The sequence below is a fragment of the Chlorocebus sabaeus genome, chromosome 20 (assembly GCF_047675955.1).
Source record: "Chlorocebus sabaeus isolate Y175 chromosome 20, mChlSab1.0.hap1, whole genome shotgun sequence".
Classification (NCBI taxonomy): Eukaryota; Metazoa; Chordata; class Mammalia; order Primates; family Cercopithecidae; genus Chlorocebus; species Chlorocebus sabaeus.
The window spans coordinates 1426401-1442885 of NC_132923.1; the positions used below are offsets into that span (position 1 = coordinate 1426401).

At 35.5% G+C, this 16485-nt stretch overlaps 1 protein-coding gene across 3 annotated transcripts in view; it reads right to left on the reverse strand.

The window, feature by feature from the left end:
* The window catches only part of ATF6 (activating transcription factor 6), a 188473-nt gene that overhangs the window by 68519 nt on the left and 103469 nt on the right, over positions 1 to 16485 (reverse strand). The gene's annotated exons all lie outside the window — the stretch shown is intronic.

Genomic DNA, 16485 nt, shown 5'->3' on the forward strand with positions numbered 1-16485 from the left:
TACATTTTTAAGGTATAAAGTGATATAATGTAGTATTTAACCTATTCTCAGATAGTTCACAAAAATAAATTGTATGCGTGTAAAGAAACAGAATGAAGGAAAACATTAAAAACTGATATATCTGCATAAAGGGTATATGGGAGTTCTTATTCATGTGACTTTTCTGTAAGTTTGAAATTATTTCAAAATAAAAAGTGAAAAAATTAACTTTTCCCTGAAGGCTTTCAGAATTATAAAGACAAACTCTGTGCTCTTTTAAAATTTCATTCAACTTACTTATATTCGTATTCCTTCCCCTGAAATGTTTTCCTTTTGTGTTTTGTAACACCACAAAATCCATGCTTTTGACTGTTATACTAAAATTATTGATGTTTAAATCAAAAAGATTCTCAAGATGCTATAGTACAATTAGTTCCATATGTAACTGTCACCTCAGACTGTAAACTCCACGACAGGGGCCAAGTCTTGATTTGTTTCCATTGTATCTGGCACAATGCCTGGCATGGAGCAGGTGCTCAATACATGTCTGATGAAAAGATCTTCAATTAGTAAGATTTTTGGATAACCATAACTTCCCATGATTTAGAACTCATAAGAGAGTGTCAACAAGATAAACATGTTGTTATAGCTTGGGTTCCCCAGCAAGCTGACTCTGAGAGTGTGCTCACAGGAAGTTTATTAGCGATTGTTCTTGTGATAAACACCTGTTGAAGGGAAGCTACAGCAGAGGGGGAAGTTAATTTCAGTTCAATCTCAAAGCCTCAGTGGACCCCATGGAAAACTGGGAAAGGTCCTTCAGGGTTGTCTTGAGTTGGGGACAAGGTAATTCCAGAAGAAGTCTGTCTGGCAGCAGGACTTCCAGCTGTTGGGAAATAACCCTTTAGTCCTGAAGTGGAACTTGGGGAATGCATTATAGCTTCAACTATATACATGTGCCATATTAGGATACCTATACTAACAAGGTAGCAATCTCTGTTCAAGACAAGTATGTTCGGCCCCAATTAGGAGTCGAATTAAAGATGGTATCTATGTTCAGATTGCTTCAAGGCTTGTAGGAATGTGATAAAGCATGAGATGGAGAGAATTATACATGGGTGGTACATGAAGGGGGGGATAAGGATGTATATATATGTGGTTGTATATGCGGTGGAGGTATTGGGGAACTACTGGCAAGCTGGATCTCAAGGTTTAAGGGAAAGTGTCAGAAAATGAGGCAGGAGAAGTATGGACCAGCTCGTGGAAGCTGGCCCCTGTCTGCCATGCTTAAGGAACTTGGATTTAATAGAAGCCAACCAAGGAATTTAGACAGGGAAAAATACATGATGGATGATATGAAGGATGGAGGTGGATTTGAAGGAGAGACTAAAGGAAGAGAGACTGCTGCCATAATCCAAATGAGGAAGTATGCCTCATTTAAAGCAGTGGTGATGAGGTTGAAGAGACACATCAAGAGAGCTTTATAAAGTAAAATTAACAGTACTTGGTGATAGGTTTGGATGTAGAGAAATGAGAAAAGGTAGAATTCAACACTATGTAACTTTTTTTTACCTGGGGAAAGAATTTTTATTTATATTTACGTTAAACCTCCCCCAAGAGGTAAATTAGACATACATTTTTACACACTCATTAGGGGAATTTAGATAAGGCTAATCAAATCTTGACCACAATTTTCCCATATTCTGATCATCTTCATAACTTTGGCTATAAAAGATTACTATGTAATTATTATGGAAATTCCCTTTTATACCCAAAACATCCTCAATGGTATATATGGCTTAACAAATGGTTACTCTATTTTCAAAAAGTAAATATTTCTAGTTGCTCTTTTAAAAAAGCAGGGAAGTTTCTTTCAATGATTAATGCAGTCATTTATATGGAATTATTTTCTTTAGTTGTCTGATGATAGAATATGAAATCCTTTAGGGGATTCAGCTGTTCTTTTTTCTGGTATGATGTAAGAGTTTTATTTATTCATAATGTTTCCTGTTCTTGTTAATGAGAGTAATGGTTGATAGGAAAATAACAGCCCCTAATTTTTCTTCCCTCACAGACCCTCAGCAATCAGCAGTTGTTTTTTAAAAAGTTATTTAATGCACTTGCATGCCTTGATTTGATCCATGAAATTAATACTGAATGCTAACAGGTGTGGAATGTCAGGGACAGCTGTGTAGAGTATAGTGCTGTTCAGGTCAGTTTCTCCTTTCTCCACAGCCCAGCAGGATTCATCATGTACTGGTGCCAATAACTGACACACCACTCTTTTTTTAGGAATACTTACAGATTTATGGGTTGATTTATCCTTTTATATGTCCACCAACTCTGAAACCCTGTGAAGAAGCGATTCTATGGTCCTATGTGTGAATTCCATTTATAGAACTACTCTAAGCAACATATTATATCACAACTATTAGACATAAAGGTAGCCTTGAGCTACGGAATGGGATTTAATCCTTAGAAATACATATTTTTCACTGATTTCTCTGTCTATAAAAGTTAGGAGAAATATAATTAGTGGGACTAAATCTAGATCATCTTAAAACTCTGATGGCTGATAACAATTATCCCCTTTGTAAAGTTCTTCATCTCCGGGTTGCAATGGATCTTACATTATCTAGCCCAAGGGCTTTCTTTACCACTTATGAACACCTTGTAGCGAGCATCATAAAATGCTTCAGGCCGAGCGCAGTGGCTCAAGCCTGTAATCCCAGCACTTTGGAAGGCCAAGGCAGGTGGATCAGTTGAGGTCAGGGGTTTGAGACCAGCCTGGCCAACATGGTGAAACCCCGTCTCTACTAAAAAAAAAAAAAAAAACCACACACACACACACACACACACACACACACACAAATTAGCCAGGTGTGGTGGCATATGCCTGTAATTCCAGCCACTCGGGAGGCTGAGGCAGGAGAATAGACTGAACCCAGGAGGTGGAGGTTGCAGTGAGCTGAGATCACACCACTGCACTAAGTATGGGTGACAGAGCGAGACTGCCTCTCAAAAAAAAAAAAAAAAAAGCTTCATTTTACAATGTAGTCAGGTTGACAAATGTATCCCTTCCCTTCCTTCATTCTTTCTCCTAGACTGCTGCAACTTAAGGGTACAGAAACAAACAATGCAGAGGTACTTGCTGCAATGTCTCTTTGTCGACTGTAGTTGCCAATTTAGTGTCTCTAGAACTGTCTCCAAACCTAATTTGTGCATGCATGCCTTTAAATGAAGAGGAGTGGCAATATAGGACTGTGGTTAAGTCCATGAAGTTGGCCTAACATGTGGAATCCTGACTTTGCTACTTATTAGCTGTGTGTGACACTGGCTAAGTTATGTAACCTCTCTGTGCTTCATTTTATAGTTGTAAAACTGTAAGTACGCTTATGCATCACATAATGATGTGTCTGTCAACAATGGACTGCATGAACTACGGTGGTCCCATAAGATTATAATGGAACATATATAGAAATCTGAGACATCACACTTAATGTTGGTGTTGCAGATCAAGTAGGGGAAATGACTGACATTCAGTAATGTGGCTAAGAAATTTGGTTTTCCATATGAAAAAATAAATACAAATAAAGATACACATCTAGGTTTGTGTATGTATACTCTATGCCATTTATACAATGAAGAAATTACCTGACAATACATTTCCTAGAATATATCCCCATTGTTAAGTGACACATAACTGTGTAAGATGTTTCTAGAATTTAGTTTTTATATGTACTTAATAAGTGTAAGTCAATGCTGGAGAAAATTTCTTCCTTTAACAGGAATTGCAAACAATTACAGAGTTACCTTCCTGAAATGCAAGTCCGATCATATTTCTGTCTTCTACAGGTTAAGAACCAAACTCCTTAAGCATGGCCCACAAATTCCTTCATGATCTGGATCCTGCCATTGTTTATTTCCTAGAACTGACTACATTCCAACAATTCTCTCACTCATCCTGTGTGCTTACATATTCACCTCTCTGTCTGAAATGCCACACTGCCTCATCTTCCTCCCACTCTCTAACCTACTCATCCTTCTATAACCAACTCTATTGTCTTCTGAAAAAACTGATACTACCTCCTCCTTCCTTCATGAATTTAGTGTTCTTGGCACAAATAAAATAGTGCAATAATATCTACCTCATAAAGCTGCTAAAAGGACTAAATGAAATAACTTCTATAAAACAGCTAGGACAGTAAATGCTTCAAACATAGTAGTTTTATTTATAATCTCAGTATTCTGCAGGATGTCTCTTTTATAGTTCCTATCTTAGTATGAAATTTTGGATTTACCAGTCACTTTCCTCTACAATAATAAATTCCTTGAGAACAAGGATTTTAGCTTATTTGTCTTTATACAGTCTATGGTAGCACAATGCCTGGTTAACAGTAAGTGTTCAATGAACATTTACTGAATGAATAAACAATGAAGCAAAACAGAGTAAAATTTTATCAGACAGAAGCTGACTAGCAAAAGAGATGGGACTTACAAGCAACTTATCTTTTTCTTTTTTCCCCTGAAAAAAATGTTGGATATTACATGATATAAAAACTCATTTTGGAAATCTAACAGGAATCTTCTGGGCTGAACTCTTTAGGGCTTTATACAGGAAAGGTAGGAAATATATTTCTTTTTTCCTCCCATCAATAGCATACAGCTTCACATTCTGCTTTTGACTCTGGTAACATGCCAGAATTCTACTAGTTACAGTATTACTTAGTTCTAAAAAACAGGCCTCACTTAAATAACTGGAGTTCATCTGTAGAACAGTAGTTACGCAGTACTACATGTTTGTGCAAAAGGAACATACTGGGGAGTACTAGAGAGGTACACACAAGGAATAAGGGTGATGCTGGCTCTGACTCATGCTCCTACTGTTTATTTATAGCTTCTTATTAATATGGGATTTGTTTTATTTGGCAAAAATACAAGATTTCAACTGACTGAGAGGAAGATGTAAGAAAATGCCTAAGCATAAAACTTCTACAGCCGAATAATAATCTGTAGCTCAGTGCTGTATCAACAGGCTCCCCAGGGGATAGTGCAAACTGAAACCACTCCAGAATTACAAATTTCATGAGCTGCAGACTTTACTGCTAAAAGTAAAGTAGTGGTTAACCAAAGATTTTATTCCTCTATAGACACCTCCATTTATAAATGCTAAATTCACTAGTTGGAGTTAGATTTTTAGAGTAGTGTAACAAATATTTATGATGAGTTCCTAATTACTTTAAATAATTTTCACCAGCAACAAACAGTAAAAAGCAAATTTAAAAAGAGAAGCCAAAGAATTTATAAGATTCAAATAGAAACATTTCTCAATGTTAATTTAAAATGACTCCCTGCCTTCTTACTCTGATGTTGCTTTTCAACACTTAAACCAATATTTTATTATATACTTATCTGTGTATTTGTTTAGCATCTGTCTCTAGAATGTGGGCTCTGGAAAAGCAAGGGCTTGTTTGCTTTGCTCATTGCTGGAGTCCTTGTAGTGATAACAGCCGGGAACATAATGGTTATTCAGTAAATATCTCGTTGGACTAATGACAGAAAATTATTAAATTTCTTAATCCAATTCTTTGAGGAAATTGCAATTAGAAGAGCTTTTTCTTTAAAAAAAAAAACAAACTATAAAAGTGAGGTAATTATTCAGATAGTCACACTTAGTATAAATAAAGTTGTTTTGGATAATAAAATCAACTCCTAAAAGTTTTGAGGAAGAAAACTCTAAAGTTATTTCACATTTATGTTTTCTCTTAAAGATCAACAAATGCTATTCATTTTAAAAATGTTAGTGTTTTTGTATTTATCACTGCCATTCATATTCTTAAAGCAGAGGTGTTTGTTTCAAAATGAAAGTAAGATTCACATTTTGGTAGATGGAAAATATGCCTTCCCAGCTTTGTATTTTAAAATCAGGTCAACTGTAAAAAACTGCAGTAAAATAAAAATAAAACCAATTTAATCTGGACCTTTTTGGTTCTAGTAAGTATTTTACCTAAGGAGACACTATATTCTTCCTAATCTAAGCTGAAAACAAAATTGGTCAAATAATCCTAGGGGGAGAATGGCTTTCAAATAACCAGCAACCACATATGCACAGAAATTCTGTTGACCATTTCTCTTTGCATGATAGAGTATTATACATACATATTTTAATGAAAAATAAGATAAACTTTTAAAAGCTGACCCAAAAGCCTCAGATCCAAGTGAAGTTGCTTCATCAGAATAGACCTGAACTATTTTATAATGTGAATTCAAATTATCTTAATTTCCTTATGTTTTTAACAATCTGTGGATTCCTATTATACATAAAAATGTCACATGACAGGCTTCAACTGAAAATGAGAAACAATGAATAGCAACCTTATACAATTACATCTATTAACAATTACAGAACTTACGCTGATATAATTTTTTAATCTACATATGTTTTATATATATGTGTGTGTTTTAATGCTTCTAAAAAAACAATAAAGACTGCTTTTATGCTACACGTGAAAATAATGTTTATTACATCTTGTGAATGAACCCATGACATAGTCATGTGGCTCCTATGTAATATCAATATGAAAACGTCAGATAAAAGGCTACTTTCTTTACAGTTACCAACTGATGTCACTAAATCCATCCAAATGAATGAGATGTAGTCAATGTGAATAAACCCTAAAAGTAGCTGAAAACCTGGTGTCTGCTGTCACTCAGTTTTCTGACTGTAATCTAAGTCTCTAGTTCTATAGACATCACATGAAATGGGCATTGAATTAGAATCAATACAGGAAATATTTAAAAGAACTCAAAAGTCACTTTTGCTAAAGATTATTAGAAGAGATTATATATACTATTGAGAGAAAGTCTAGCTATCTTTCTGTTTGGAAGAGCTCTTCTTTTCAAGTTTCTGATTCTCTTTCTCCACAAAATGGAAAAAGGGTAAGTCTAAATTATCTAAGACTAACCTTCATAAATAAACCCGGTTAGATAATGAATGGTAATGTAATGATACCGTGCAACACTCTTGCAGTTTTAACACTCTTTTGAAACATGCCAATTTTCCGTCTGTTTATGGGTGATAAGGAAAATAATAGCATTAAAAGGAATCTTTCTGGGGAGTTGGGGGAAAGAATGATTTTGCTAAATCTAATGAAAACAAACTCCTCTCCCCTTGTCATATCCATTTATGGGTACTGTGCCAGTACTGAACTTATTATTTCATTTAAAACTCTCAACAACCCAGGAAGAGATAACTATTAATAATACTATATTAGAGATAAGGACACTGAAAATTAAAACTGAGACTTGTCTGACTCCAAAGCCTGATTTTCTACAAAAAAAAAAAAAAAAAAAAAAGGAAAGAAAAAAGCTGTATCTAAAAATTTCTCCACTAAACTAAAAAGTATGGGTGATTCCACTCACAGCTAAGTGGAAAAACTTTTTTTCTTATTTCTAAATAAGACTGAACAACACTACAGCATAAACTATTTCTGTGCTGTTTTTATATTCTTTAAGCCAATGCATAGAGTATGTATATGTGTATACATGCATAATATATATAATTTTAAAAGATTTACTCTAGAGTCTAATTCTGAAGCTCTTCTTTACCAAATTAAGGAAAACAAACTACTAATAGATTAGCCCAGAAGTAGTAGCTTTTCTTATAAGAGGCTTATTTTTAGTTCTTTGTTCATTTTTCAGTGTATTTCCTATCACTGTGACTATATAGGCACATATTATGTGTTTGTCTCATCTGGTCTCCAGAATTTTGGTTTGGCAATATCTTCTGCTACCCATTACACTTTTGCTATAATTATCTACAGTATATGTTATGTTTCCAAAGAGTATATAAATAACATTTCATTGGTTAAGTATAAAGACTGGAAATTTGAGGTTGAAGTCCAATCATAGGATACTGTTTTAAGAAGTTCCAGCAAAATGTGCAACCTAACAGAGTCAAGGATAACGCAAAGAAAACTGACAGTCTGGTATAACCTATTTAACTTGGCTTTGATTTAATTCTTCCTTTAAAAGCTATTAGATGAAAACACAGCATTGAATATCATACAATACTGGATATCCACACACACAAAATGAACTTTGATATACACCTTGTACACATACAGAAATTAATTCAAAATGGATCATACTCCTAAATGTAAAACCTAAAATTGTAAGACTTTTAGGGAAAAAAAAATGAGAAAATATTTGTGACCTTTAGTTAGGCAAATATTTCTTAAAACCACAAAAACACAGTCCATAAAATAAAAAGCTAACATACTGGACTTAATCAAAATTAAGAATTTCTGCCCTTTGAAGAACACTAAAAAGGAAATTTAAATACAAGCAAAAAACTGGGAGAAAATATTTACAAGTCATGTATTTGGTAAGGGACTTGTATGTAGAATACATAAAGAACTCACAAAGCTTCCAGACTGCTGAACATGAGGAGGTGCCTGGAAGGTAGCCTACTTGGAGAGGCTATGGAAGCTCCACACCCCTTACACATAGCTTGCCCTATGCATCTCTTCCATTGGGCTATTCATCTGTAACCTTTGTTAATCATAATAAGCCAGTAAACATAAACGCTTGCTTTCATGAAGCAAGTTGCCATGTTGTGAGCTGTCAAATTAAGAGGCCCATGTGGCAGGAACTGAGGGGAATCTCCAATTGAGCAAATAACAGAGACCCTCAGTCCGGCATCCCACAAGGAGCTGAATTCTACCAACAATCATGTGAACTTATGAGTGGAACATTCCCCAGTAAAACCTTGAGACGCGACTGCAGCCCTAGCCAAGACTGTGGTTGTTACTTTCAGATGAAACCCTGGAATAGAAGACCCAGCAAATCTATGCCTGGACTCCTGACCCCTAGAAACTGTGAGATAATAAATGTGTGTGTTTTAAGCTGCTAAACAAAACAAAACCACACACACACAAAATCCTCAAAATGACATCTCAATCATTAGAAAATAACCCAATAAAAAATGGGGAAAGATTTGAGCAGACCCTTCACCAAAGATGATTTATGGATGGCAAATAAGCACATAAAAAGATGGTCAAAATTAATAGTCATTAGTGAAACGCAAATTAAAATCACAATGAGATACCACTACATACCTCTATTAGAATGGCTAAAAATAAAAAGATAGGCTATATCAAGTGTTGCCAAGGATGTGGAGGCACTGCAACTCTTATTCCCACTGGTGGGAATGTAAAATGGTACAACCACTTGTACCAAAGTAGTTCGGTAGTTTCTTAAAAAGCTAAACATATGCCTACTATATAACCCAGCCATCCCACTCCTAGGTATTTACACAAGAGAAGTGAGTGCATATGTCCCTACAAAGACATGTACACAAATAGTCATGGTCGCTTTGCTTGTAGTAGCGAACAGTAGAAGGTGAATGTATTAGCAAATTGTGCTATGTCCCTACACCAGAATATTAGCAGTAAAGAAATGAATACTGATACAAGCAACCCATGGATTAATCTCAAAATAATTCTGCTGGAAGGAAAATATATATAATTAAGATCCCTTTATATACAATTTTTAAAACTATAAACTAATTTGTAGTAACAGAAAGATCAGTTGCCTGGTGAGAGGGCAGGGAAAAATTACAAAGGGGCATGAGAAACAAAACTTTTGGGACTGATGGGGATGCTGATGATTTTGAGGATGGTGATGATTTCACCTATATAAGTATATACATATATATACACACACACATACATATCAAACATAAAATGTGGAGTTAAATATGTGCAGTTTATCATATGTCAATTACACCTCAATAAAACTATTAAAAAATGAATCTTCAACTTAAAAGAACACACATGACATTGCATAGCACATAAAATTTCACTATCAATTTTAATTTTGAAACTATGTTAAATAATAAATCTTTGTTTCATATAACAGAAAATTAGATTCAAACCAGCCACTCAAGACAGAAATCTGAACACAAGGATTTTATTCCTGTATAAAGACAATTAGTCTTCCAAGTGGTATAGTTCCCTGATTGCTATAAAGGGCAGTTCCTCAGAAAGTAGTAAGGTCAGATACCCAAGATAAGCACTAAATGTTCAAATATTCCTGACTGTAGCAGCACAAAATTGAAGTTTACTTATTTTAAAAATGATAAATGACATGCCAAATAAAAACAAAATGGTATTATTAAGTTGCATCTACAAATTCTTATAAAATTTCTAGCTACCAATAGCTAGAACTGAAGAAAGGTGTTAGGGAAGAGAAGAGGGTGAGGAAAGAGAGGGATGATACTTTTCTTCACAGCATTTCAAAGTGTTTAAAAAAAAAAAAAAAAAGGAAATTTCAAAGATGCCTGATGATGTCAGCAGAAATAAAAGCTGCTGCATAAAGATATAATAATACAGTGTGACTATCATACCTTCTAAGATATTTTTATCCCCTGGAGCTATTATGCAATAGCTTTAAGTAAGGTATTTGCAGAGCAGGCAGGTCTTAGCTTAGCTGTTAGGTCTCCATGAAGACCTCCTTGCATAGGACAGCCCCTCCAAGATTGGTTAATGTGTGCTCTTTCGACACCCTATATTTACCTTGTTCATTACAACCATCATACCATATTGTAATTAACTATATGTCTTTCATTCTTTAGATTACAAACTCCCTGAGTACAAGGGCTGTGTCTTTATTAATCAACTGTAACTCTACACCTGGCATTTCATTGCAGAGATTTGACTTTAAAGCATACTGCACATTGACACCCCACCAAGGCCTCACAATCCAAATGTCTCTGGTAGGCTCACTATCCCATTGACCAAGACAACTACTTCATACTTGTGCCTCTCTGCTTAAATCTCCTATACCTCCTCCAATATCCTTACTTTCAGCTGATGACATCAGTTGAGATGTCCTTCACTGGGAAAACAGAAACTGTTAGAAATGTCTTCTCTTTATCTTCCTGGAACCTAAGGTCCTATCTATGAACTCATCATGCCTCTACCATGATGTCCTGCCTTACTAGCAAAGGGCCATCCTTCCACCTGTTATGTGAATTCCACCCTTTTGCCCCTTCTCAAGGACTTCACTTCTCTTTTAACATTGCTTTCTTCCTATCTATGGTTTCACTCCTTTAAAATATATAATTGATATCTAGAGTTTGAAAATAAGACGAAACCCTACCTTTTCTCTATTTTCTTTTATAGGCAAGCATTTTTAAATAGTTATGCTGTTCTCTCATCCTTACTATTTAATCCATCTTTAACTTTCATGTCATCACTAAAAGGCTCTTGTCAAGTATATCAGTGACTTTCATGTTGACATATCCAGTGAAAACTAATCCTTCATCTTATCTAATGTCTCACCAGTATTCAAGAATAAACCACTCCTTCCCTCTTCAGAAGTCTCTTCTCTTGGTTTTCTCCCTATCTGCTGACTGCTCTTATTTAGTCTCCTTTGCTGCTCTCATCCTTCTCCAATTCAAAATCTAATCTGGTCCTGAACCCTCCTCTCTCTATATATTCTCTTCCTTGATGATTCCATTATTCCCATGTAAATCCATGAGATAATGTATATAAGCTGACCAGGCGCGGTGGCTCATGCCTGTAATCACAACACTCTGGGAGGGGAGGCAGAGGTGGGTGGATCACTTAAGGTTGGGAGTTCGAGACCAGCCTGGCCAACATAGTGAAACCCTATCTCTACTAAAAAATACAAAACTCAGTCAGGTGTTGTAATCCCAGCTTCTCAGGAGGCTGAAGCAGGAGGATCATTTGAACCCAGGAGGCAGAGGTTGCAGTGGGCTGAGATCACACCATTGCACTCCAGCCTGGGAGATGGAATGAGACTCTACCTCTAAATAAATAAATAAATGTGTATAAGCTAACAATTCTTAATTCTTCCTCTTAGCTCAGATCTATCCTCTCTTGAGTCCCAGATTCACAGAGTCAATTGCACACATTCCTTTGAGTGTCTCACAGATATTTCAAATTTAAATGTATCCAAAAATAACTCTCCACATTTATACCAAACATATTACCTTGCCCTCCAAATATTTTTATCTTAGTAAATGGTAGTCCTTTCTACCTAGTAATTCAAGACAGAAATCTGAACACATCTAATATATCTCCAATTCTCACTAAATCTATCCACAGAATGTATTTAGAATCCATTAATCACTTCGTTGCCATCATTTTGCCAGAGCTACTGAAAAAGCCTTCTAATTGGTATCTCTGCTCTCTCTGCTTCTACTATTAATAGATCTCGCTCAAATGCATTGTCTATGTAGCAGTGAACATCTTGTACGAACTAAATCATTCATGTTATTCTGCTGCTTAAATCCCTTCGCTGGCCCTCAGAATAAAACCGAAACTACTTACTATAGCTCATAAGGCTTTGTAGATCTAGCCCCTTCCAATCTCCCAAACCTCGTTTTCATTATTCATCCTGCATCCCATTCACTAGTCTTCTGTCACATTGGTTTTCTTTCAGTGCCTCAAATAAACCTCTTTCCTGCCTTACTTAACTGCCTTTATATGCCCTTTCCTCTGCCTGGAATCCTTGAATTCCCCCTGTGTTTGAGATATCAGCTAAATGTCACTGTCTCAGGAGAGCACCCTTGTTATTCTCTGAGTCCATTGTGTGTTTTCATGATAATACTTATTATACCTGTCAATTATTTTGCTACTTTATCTGGTTAGCAACAACTAAACTATTAAGTTCCCTGAGCACAGAGACTATGTATTATTTATCACTGGAATCCATGCTCCTTGCATATCCTCAGAATACTCAGTACATACTTCCTGAAAAAGTATTTTCTGAGTGCATGAAAAACTAAACCTTAAGAGAAACAAGCCTCCTATGATCTAGTAGTAGAATAATGGAAAAAGTTATGAAACACATTATTATGGAGCTCAGTTATATGGACTCCACTACTAAAACTTCTATCTAAATACAACAAAGAGGAATGTATACTTTATTTTGTTCTATAATACTATTTTTTAAAGTTTTTTGAAAAGTTTTCTAAATTTTTAATCTAAAACTTCTTAAATTTTAATATTTCATATAAAAATCTATTACATACTTTTCTTATATGTAAGAATGAATTGTTGGCTTAAAAGATGGGAGATTAGAAAACTTGCCTCCTTCAAGACAGGAATGCCCTCTCTCACCACTCCTGTTCAACATAGTGTTGAAAGTTCTGGCCAGGGCAATCAGGCAGGAGAAAGAAATAAAGGGTATTCAATTAGGAAAAGAGGAAGTCAAATTGTCCTTGTTTGCAGATGACATGATTGTATATTTAGAAAACCCCATCGTCTCAGCCCAAAATCTCCCTAAGCTGATAAGCAACTTCAGCAAAGTCTCGGGATACAAAATGAATGTGCAAAAATCACAAGCATTCTTATACACCAATAACAAACAGAAAGCCAAATCATGAGTGAACTCCTATTCACAATTGCTTCAAAGAGAATAAAATACCTAGGAATCCAACTTACAAGGGATGTGAAAGACCACTTCAAGGAGAACTACAAACCACTGCTCAATGAAATAAAAGAAGACACAAACAAATGGAAGAACATTCCATGCCCATGGATAGGAAGAATCAATATCGTAAAAATGGCCATACTGCCCAAGGTAATTTGTAGATTCAATGCCATCCCCATCAAGCTACCAATGAGCTTCTTCACAGAATTGGAAAAAACTACTTTAAAGTTCATATGGAATTTAAAAAGAGCCCGCATTGCCAAGTCAATCCTAAGCCAAAAGAACAAAGCTGGAGGCATCACACTACCTGACTTCAAACTATACTACAAGGCTACAGTAACCAAAACAGCATGGTACTGGTACCAAAACAGAGATAGTGACCAATGGAACAGAACAGAGTCCTCAGAAATAATACTACATATCTACAACCATCTGATCTTTGACAAACCTGACAAAAACAAGAAATGGGGAAAAGATTCCCTATTTAATAAATGGTGCTGGGAAAACTGACTAGCCATATGTAGAAAGCTGAAACTGGATCCCTTCCTTACACCTTATACAAAAATTAATTCAAGATGGATTAGAGACTTAAATGTTAGACCTAAAACCATAAAAACCCTAAAAGAAAACCTAGGCAATACCATTCAGGACACAGGCATGGGCAATGACTTCACGTGTAAAACACCAAAAGCAATGGCAACAAAAACCAAAATTGACAAATAGGATCTAATTAAACTAAAGAGCTTCTGCACAGCAAAAGAAACTACCATCAGAGTGAACAGGCAACCTACAGAATGGGAGAAATTTTTTACAATCTACCCATCTGACAAAGGGATAATATCCAGAATCTACAAAGAACTTAAACAAATTTACAAGAAAAAATCAACCCCATCAAAAAGTGGGCATAGGATATGAACAGACACTTCTCAAAAGAAGACATTTATGCAGCCAACAGACACAAGAAAAAATGCTCATCATCACTCGCCATCAGAGAAATGCAAATCAAAACCACAATGAGATACCATCTCACACCAGTTAGAATGGCGATCAGTTAAGAGTCTGGAAACAACAGGTGCTGGAGAGGATGTGGAGAAACAGGAACACTTTTACACTGTTGGGACTGTAAACTAGTTCAACCACTGTAGAAGACAGTGTCGCAATTCCTCAAGGATCTAGCACTAGAAATACCATTTGACCCAGCCATCCCATTACTGGGTATATACCCAAAGGATTATAAATCATGCTGCTATAAAGACACATGCACACACATGTTTATTGTGGCACTATTCACAACAGCAAAGACTTGGAACCAACCCAAATGTCCATCAATGACAGACTGGATTAAGAAAATGTGGCACATATACACCATAGAATACTATGCAGCCATAAAAAAGGATGAGTTTGTGTCCTTTGTAGGGACATGGATGAAGCTGGAAACCATCATTCTCAGCAAACTATCACAAGAACAGAAAACCAACCACCACGTGTTCTCACTTATAGGCGGGAACTGAACAATGAGAACACTTGGACACAGGAAGGGGAACATCACACACCCAGGCCTGTTGTGGGGTGGGAGGAAGGGGGAGGGATAGCATTAGGAGATATACCCAACGTAAATGACGAATTAATGGGTGCAGCACACCAACATGGCACATGTATACATATGTAACAAACCTGCACGTTGTGCACATGTACCCTAGAACTTAAAGTATAATAAAAAAGAAAAAAAAAAAGAAAACTTGCCTTCTTAACCCGCAACTATAATGTCTACATATAAGATACAGAAAAAGATAAAACTGATATATTTGAGAATTTTATGACTCATGGAAAGGTGGAATCTAGCAAAGAAACTAGTTGAAATTGTTAATAAAAAATGACCATATGTTGAAAGTCATCTTTCTCTTGTTTCAGAGGTATGAATAATCTATCTTCTTATCTCTTATGCAACAAAATCTTTCAAATACTATAATGGTGCCAATTAAGTTGTGATGTCATTCTGAGACCAATCATGTAGACTAAGAAAAAGGAACTGGATATTTTAAACACACATGTGATGAATCCTCTAAAAAAAAAATTGTTACAGCTTTTCATACTGGAAATGAAAAGACCGTGGAAGTATCCTACACTGTAAGTTATTAATATAGCTTAATGACTGAAAAAGTACATATAATAGCTGAGAGACTAATAAAATTGTGGATAATCGACCTTGCTCAATGTCTGCTGAAAAGTCAGTATAAGATATCATGGCACTTTCCAACCATATGTTAATTCATCAAATTACACTTAGCTGCAAATATGAAGGCTGAGTTAGTATCTCAACTACAGAATTGTGCTTTTGTTTTACAAGTGGAAGAATCTATAGACTTTATGTTTTGCCTATATTTATTCAGTATGAGCCCCAAGTAATCAACAACAAAGACCTTTTATAGGAATGCTTGGCAACAAACACTAACAGTACTGAAATATTCGGTGTTGAATAACTTTCCTAAATTTCATCATTTATTTTGAAACAACTGTGTTGATACCAATGATGCAAAAGCAATGATGGTGTCCTAGCATGAATTAACACAGCAGCACCAAACTGTATTATACAGTTCATCGTATTACTGCCCTATGGTCATATACATGCACATACCATACACAGTCAATTTCATTAAAGGAAGTCTTTGATGAAGCAATAAAAGTTATTAATTTATGAAATCTTGACCCTTAAGTAGATGTCTTTTAATTTCTGTATGACAAAATGGGAAATACACACAAAACATTTCTGCCACATATCAAAGTACAATTGTTGTCTAGAGGAAAACCACTTGTGTAACTGAGTTGTGAGCTGCACTAGCTACTTTCTTCATGGAAGACCACTTTTACTTGAAAGACTGACTGATAAACTATAGTTGTTTAGCCTTGTGTATCTGATAGATATGTCTTGAAAATAAATTAAGTGAATCTACTACTTCAAGGAAAACTGACATATTTTTTAACAATGATAAAATTTGAACCTTCGAGTGAAAACTAGAATTTTGGAAAACTTGTATCTGCCACCAT